This window comes from Varroa destructor, unplaced genomic scaffold (genome assembly GCF_002443255.2).
Source record: "Varroa destructor unplaced genomic scaffold, Vdes_3.0 BEIS01000003.1, whole genome shotgun sequence".
NCBI lineage: Eukaryota > Metazoa > Arthropoda > Arachnida > Mesostigmata > Varroidae > Varroa > Varroa destructor.
This window is the reverse complement of record NW_019211456.1, coordinates 23,959,784-23,968,078: the sequence shown is the minus strand read 5'-3', so window position 1 is coordinate 23,968,078 and position 8,295 is coordinate 23,959,784.

Sequence of the window (8,295 nt, the reverse complement as noted above, 5' to 3'; positions counted from 1 at the left end):
TAGTTCTATTGGCTGTTTCGAGTACGAATAGCCATCATGTAGATGTGCATATTTCAGATAGCGATGATCGCGCTTTCGGTAACTACTCACTTCTACATATTACTTGTTGGGTCAATGTATTCAGTATGCAGAACATATGGCATCGAAAATCCACGTACAATTTAAGTATCTTCAATACGGCTTTGTCAAACATCTTAGAAATATACATCTTCATTATAGTAATTTAGCACTTATTCTAATATCGATTCTAATTATCCGAAGCGAAAGTCTGTATTTCTTAGGATTCGTTGGTTAAGAGCCCTTATCTAACAGACAAATGAATATTTGGAAAAGGAATTTGTGTTGATTTTAAAAGGGTTATTTTGGAATCATGGGCTAACTCCTAGCTCTGGTAGGGTTTTATTACACATTAATTCACGTTGAAACACGTATGTCATGTTTGTTTGCTATACTTGAAGAGTGATCGCAGAATCACGGTAAAAGTACTAAACGAGAACAACTATTAACTAATGATTCATTTACGGATCGCTAAAAATGGTTTTTAGCAGAATCGTGATCCTCATACAGCGCCCAATTCCAAACTTCAGTTTGTTTCTTCAGTCCATCAACCGGATACAACAATAGTATGAAAAAACGACAGCTGACGGCCGGCGCAACCTAGTTACCGCATTGCAGTTGCTCACCGCGGCCATCCTATGCGTCCTTTTTACGCTTTACGAACGCTTTTTACGTTTGCTTAAAATAAACGCGCTAGTGGAAATTCGTCAAACAACATAACAGATTGTTATGTATCTGTATAGGCACCGTAGGTAATCGCAGGGAATTTCAACAGAATAGAGTACAACAGACCTCGTCATTTTTGCTGAGAGGGGTTCAGCCATGGCAACTATTAGAGATACAAAAGTAACTGTACTCCATTGGGCTTGCTTTGCAGGTCTCGAAATATTTTTTATGCAGCACGTTACCGTCAGATACGTATCGTACGGCTTGAGTTATGCTCGAGTGTTTATTCATCTATTGCGAACCGTCTAACAATATACCTACAATTAAATAATAGTAAAATGAAATCACGATTATTCTAGACATTAGAACATTTTGATTAAGCCATTAAATATAATGACAGTAAAGGGGTTAAATGGCGCCGCATCTTAGCGTCCACCTTTGGTGGTTGTTTCGTCCAACGGGTAGTAATAAGCCAGTCGTCGGACGACGTTTTTGCAACTCGGTCTTCATCAGTTCGAGCAGTACACACACATACACAATCGGTTGCATCGCTTGAGCCTTTACAAACTGAACACGAATTATAAGACTACATTCAGAGGCCTGCTACAAGCTTGGCGCACGTAATTTAAGTCAAAGATATTGAAAAGAGGCCGGTTGACATCAGCTTAGCTCTTGAAAGCTCACAGTTCATCTATCCTAAGTGTCTCTACCCAACAACCTAAGCAATAAGCTTTTCTCATGTGGTTGGTCAACATAGTCTAGAAATAATTGATAATTAACCTTTACGAAAATAGGTTAAAAGATACTCCATGTAATAGAATAAAAACAGACTTTGCTGCGTCGGATTGAATTGAAGTGGAATTAATTGTTTGTCGAGGGAAAAACCAAAGTTTACTTTGTAGCTTGAAAATCCTTCTAAAAGAAACCAAGCTTCTTTAGCCATTCCATCCAAGCCGTCTGTAAATGTATATATATATATATATATATATATATATATATATATATATAGACCCTATAAATTACAAAAAAAGTACTACCTATCGAAGGTGACTCTTGGCAAACGCTGTGAAAGTTTTTCAACAATATAAAATTACCATTTTTAGATTACTTAATAAGACTAAGACCTTCTTCGCAGTTCTAAAGAAGTAATTCTGTTTTTCCACCAATCGAATCTTTCACCGTCATGTGCCATTTCGTGTGTTACGGTCCACTATGTAGCACCTTTCCAGTCTTCAGATGTCAGCGCGTTCCCAGGATGGGCTTTAGGGCCATTCACCGACACAACTCTCCCCACCGACAAATGACAGTTGTTCTTGCGAAAACATATTAGGAGATGCTGTCACAATGACTCGATACTTCAACATCACTTGATGTCGTTTGAATCGGCGCCCAGCGAATCAGAACTGCCGAAAAACTCCATGCTGCACTTAACTGCGGCCGAAAGGTTACGTTGTACTTATTGGAACAAAGTACAATAATTTTGCAAATATGAATATTGCAGGTGTGATATCTAAATATGGGAATGATATGTTGAGGTGGCTACTTAAAATATCTCCTTTATGCTCACTCTTCAGTCTCAATGAAGACTGGCAAAAACGTTTTGCGGAAATAACGTGAGGACTTTGAGACGATTGTTTAGGGAATTATGGGCATCATTACACCTTTGGCGAATACGGAACGAACCATATGTCCATGACATGGGACATGCGTCATAGGTTGTGGAAATCTGGGTATGCCGTCCATATCCAAACAAGCTCCTATCGCAAAAGCTAATTTCTATAGAAAACATTCACATATTCTCAATATTGTTTTTTTTTTCAATTTAATCATACAATCGTCGTATTCAAATTTGTAATTAGTAAACAAGTTAGGTAGGCGAGATCTTATAACTTGAATATGACCTGTTTTTGCTCTTAAGACTTTTATAAAGCAACAGTACCAATTTCGACTTAGTCTGTTCGAATTCGGAACTAACCCTCTTCAGTCTCCACAAACATTATAATTATTATTATCAATTAAAAAAGATAATTACGATATAACATTATTAGAAAAATGTCTAGCTTCTTGTGACAGGAACATCTAGACTTTGGCCTCCTTAGGTCTAATATCGGCTCTAAATGGCTGAGGTAATTTCAGTTTCTCTATTAAATAAAAGAATTGCATTATGGAAGAAGACTGGGGCTGGCAGCTTCACATTAGTATTCAACTTACTTCAATACAATTGTGCCGAAGTGCTTGGAGAATAATTGTAATCGTTTTGTTAACCAATTCATAAACATATGAATCTGATTAGTTAGCATTAATGTTCTTCATAGTTCGGCCTTTGCTAATTTGTTCAGAAAACAAAAAAAACTGCTGTCGGGACAAAGGTCATCCAAATTTTATTAGCACCACGGTCACTACAAACGTGATCAACGACAGCATCGGGAAATAACCGCCACCCGATTTAGTGCACTTCTATTGCCAGCCCGATTTTCAAATCAATCACAACCATAGCTCAACAGTTATTTGGCTAAATCGAACGGATTCTTTTGGCTTGGCTTCTTCTGTTGCATCTCTTTCGTGGAACTGGGAAAGAAGCCTCTTTCGCACAACCTGGAACGTCAGCCAGGATCATAAGCGTCCTTGTCAGTCAGCGCAAACACCAGACCCATTTGTTGCTGGTGCTGTTGATATTGATTATATTGCCGCTGCTACTGCCACTGCTGATACTGTATTATTTTTATGCATACCTCTAAAATAGTGAAGGTCCTGATCCGGATAAACGTGAATAAAGTCGAACACGCTGCATATGCCACTGATGGGGTACGTCAGACTCACAGCGGAGGCTATGCAGACGATGGATCGAACCAACGCGACTGCTATGGCTACTTCGGATGAAACCGCCATGTCACTATCCCAAATTGTTATCTCGACACATTTGGCCTGCAATTTTTTTCTGTAATGCCTGTGTACAGTCAAGCAAAAGGCAAGAAAATCAACATCGAGTACCACAAACAACGATACAATAACTACGATAGTGCTGGCAGTATCAAATGAAGAGAATAGCACTAACGTACACAGAAACAGGGAGACTGCATCATGGGCAAGTCGTAAAGAAACAATAGTAGTAGTCTGACTTGCATTGAACCCTATCCATACGAATGAACATTAAGTGAGCTTCCTGTTTTATATAGCCAGAGTTAAGCTCAGCATACAACAATAGCACAACACCGACCAGCTACCTATGCTTGTTTAGAACAATGTCAGAATATTGCCATAATACTATTATACTTGATCTTATCACACGTCAATGAAAATATATCTGTGAAAATTTCGTCTAGTTCTACAGGAAAAGGCGATAAACGTAGCCGACAACTATGTAAATATATAGTAAATTTGGTGTTACTGTCGAGGATCTGTACCTATTTGTCGACTCCTAATTCAATTTGCGTTTTTCGATTTAACGAAACGTGTTTATGTATGTATCTATATATGTGTAATATTTTTTCTAAATAAACAATGGTTATTGTATACTTAATCGTAACTGTAATACGCGGCGGCAAGAATAGCGAAAAAAAAAACAACTCTTGGACATGAGCTACAGTTCTTAAAGTAAATATTGAAAGACTGTCATAAAATTAGTGCAGGAATGTAGAAGCGTGTTTACCAATGTATTTCATATAACAAAAAGGAAATTCGTTCAATACAGGGTGTGCTTCATACTTTGTTGGAAAACATGGCCTTTGTACGGTTACGGTAGATTTTACGTTTTACGTCTGGGTTTATCTCCAAACATTTAGGATCAAACAGGAATCGGAGAAATACATAGCTGCCTAGTCTCGAGGTTTAATGGTCAAGTCGCTTTCACAATTTTGATCGAGCTTAGGCTTTGTCGCTGGCGTTAAACTCTGAAAAACTAGATAGTTAGTTGGAAATTGATGATTCATTTACCTCTTACTTCTAAACATTAACAGTGTTCAAACTCTTAGTAATTCGCCATTTTTCTTCTTGATTGTAACGCCAGCTAAAAACACCTGGTTTTGTACAGCTGTTCAAATTACTGTCCACTTAGTAAGAGATAAGACAAGGTTGGAAGGGCAGAGACAATGGCATTATGAAACCACTTATCAGCTCTGATGGCTTGAAATATATAGTCGTTTATTTAGATTGTTAAAGATCGCTGTGAAGCCAGAGGTGCTATGCAGGGGAGACTCAAACAATTCATCACTTCGGCCCGTAGTTTACCGCCGAACAGATCTTGAACAATATTATCGAAGGACACGCTGGATTCTGCGCAGCGGTCCACTAACATGTTTACGTCTTACGACCGTTTAGCGGCGACCACTTGTAATAAACATGCTCAATCGTTTGTCACGCTACGCGAAATTGTCCTGTCTAGCGTTTTACGGCATTCGGGCTTCTAATATTGGATGCCATTATAAAGGCTACAGCCCTGGCGAGCTATCGATTAGAGAAAGAGGTGCGTCATGGTCTTCTGACGGCAACAATAGATACTCTAAGCCTCAAGCATGCTGATCTACAATAGCCTACTCTACCGCGAGCCACAACTTTCTTCTACTTGCGGTCGCCATAAAAAAATCTTTTCATGAATATAATTCATTTAGCATGTTTGTGATGTATATATAATATAACATCATAGGCCTGAAACGCCCTCTGCTGTAGTATAGGTACTCGATAAATATTTACAATGACGATATAGAAAATAATAGTAGATAGCGGTGAAACTGGCGCCTGGTACGATCGCTGTTGCAGAGTCAGACTTACAAGCGGTGAAATACAATATATGTCAACTTAAAATCACCTTTATTTGAACACCATGAAACAGGTCACGTAAGAACTAGAGAAATATTTTTGTGCCAACTAAGTAAATAAATATTATGCTTGCTGGACCAAGTGTATCAGATACATTAATACAATAATAATGATAGAAATAATATTTTTGACTTACAAGATTAATATTTCATATATTCACTATTATATTTATTTGTTCCTCATATATCATAATCAATTTGAGAGCTATTTTACAGATTATAATTATATATAATCATACCTGATTTCGATCCCTCTTGGCGTGTTTTTTATTTTTTAGCGGTCCGTATAATTTTTGTTTGTTTGTTTTCTTTTTTGCCATCTTTGTGATTGGACATGTATTTGTAGAAAAATTGGATTACTTTGGGTAAAATGGTAGTCAATATAAATGACGATTGTTTTATTGCATCACTATTTGTATCATTACTAGGCTTGAACGAAATGTCATAGCCATGCCTACGTTTAGTCACCATACATAATATTCTATTGTACATTCAGGGTTTCTCCTAAGGGTTCCAGCTCTGACCAAAATCCTCTTCACTGTGTTCCTCTTTCAGGTTTATTAATTGCACTCGCCAAATGCTGCAACCCCTATTAAAGTATCAAACTCATGCTGAGCGTGAGTTTTTAGTGCTTCCTTTAAACCAGATAGCTCTGTAAATATTACTTACTAGCACTATTTTGTTTCGTGTACATATGTTTTGAACGAGCACTACTCGGGTGCTAAAGGCCGAAAAACGAAAGTGTTCAATTTCTTATGATCTATGAAATACCTACACTTAACAGAGATGGCACCTCCGTGCTCTGAAATATGTTAAGCTAGAAAACAGCTCAGGCTGAACAGCTAAGCTAGCGAATCCGCTAAAAAAATCCAGCCGATATGCACTGACTTCTTTGTATATTGTCAGCGAACATCAATGAAATATAAACAAATATTCTAGGTTTTTACATCGTAAAAAAAATTTGCCACACTACGCTGGCGAGGGCAGAAATTTTAATGCCACCGAAGGTAGTATCGTCAATGTTCATCAATTTATTTCTGCAAAAGTATAGTTTCAAAGTATAAGTGATCCGAAAATGGTTATGCTATTATACAGGAAATAAAAGTAAAACATGCTTCGAGGTCATTACACAACTTTTAAATTAATAGTACATCAATTGTCTTTATTTGCTTTGCATCTCGTACATACATCGATGCGATTAACTTTCAAAGGAATGCCCTTTTCTTTGTCTGTGGAACGAACGGACTCCGTGAGACGTTATAAAACATGTATACAATCTGATTCTTCGACATGTTTCGTATATATATATCGCTTACTGCAGTACTTATCTTTATATCATACTACATTCTCTCTCCCGCCGTTATTTTCCGATTTAAGCACCTCTTTCTCTACTCGCTATTCAACCTTCTGTCCGCGAGCATAAAAACACAGCTACACAAAACTCAGCATTCCACTGTGCTTTTTTGTGCACCATATGTATAATGTACACTAACATTGGCTGGCATCTTTATATATAGATACTTCCATGTCAAACAAACAGCTAAATGGTGTTAACGTGTCTTGAATATGTTTAGATTTTTGGGGCAGCGATACATGTACTATTATGCCAAAATATGTTATATTCATAGTGATAACGAGTCATCTCTTCGAACAAAGCAGCATCAGAACAAACGGGTAATACCCATTGGAACAATTGAATTCGCTTTTTGATTAATGCGGCAGCCTTTCTGTAATCTCTGTTTTCAACCATCTTCCTTGATGTTCTTCTAAAGTGTCATTTTTGGGCTCCAGATCTTCGTCTGTTGCGATTAATCACCCAATTAATCTATCCGCAAGAGGGACTTCGTATTTTTAAGATGCCCACAAATATCCAACGCATCTTTCTGCTTAAACTAATGCAACGTTCAATGCATAGTAGGCACTCCAAACTAACATTTATAGTAAGAAAGGCGATACATGGTTAATTCTGATTGTACGGATAGTAATGTATGCTACGTTACAAACAACAATCTCACACGTCTGCATATATACAATCGATGCTCAATACAAGAGACTCGAATAAATTCAATCTAATCGTTTGAACTTTCAAACCCAATTGCGAAACTCTAGAGCGAGATAAACGGTTTTACCTTATGAAACCATTATTCTACTTTACACGTCTACCCGCAAACATTTTCAAACAGCCGACAAAGCAACTGATATGTAAAAATAATATAATAATATGCAATCGCAGGCGCGATCGCTTGCTGTAACCAAATTTCAGCAAGTCTAGTAGTGATATTTCGCGCTAGTATATCGTACGATGTACAGCGGTCGCGTTCTATTTCACAATTTAGTACGCCTGTCTGGGGGCGTTCGAATCAGTTTGACCGGTGTGAATGTCTGTCAGGACAGTAAATAATAAATGTTCCAGATCTTTCTAAAAGAATTATTAACGTGCGGCAACGCTTTTAGCTTAAGCAGGGAAGAACTGCATCAGAAGTGTGCTTCAAATAATGGCGGCAATTATCGCTGCAAAATGTGCTATCGCAAAATGCTAATGCTCGCAACTATATCACATCGTTTGTGAGCGGTTTTAATTTCTTCCCGATCTCTTGGTCGATTTGTGACATGCCAATGTAACATAGAATGATGCCGCTTTCGTAAGTCCATAACCGTTTGAAAATAACTCGCCTTAATGCTTCGCAATTGGCTTTGATAGCTAAGGCTATTTAATCGAGTTTATCTGAGTCGCTTTGATTGAGCACCGACTATATAT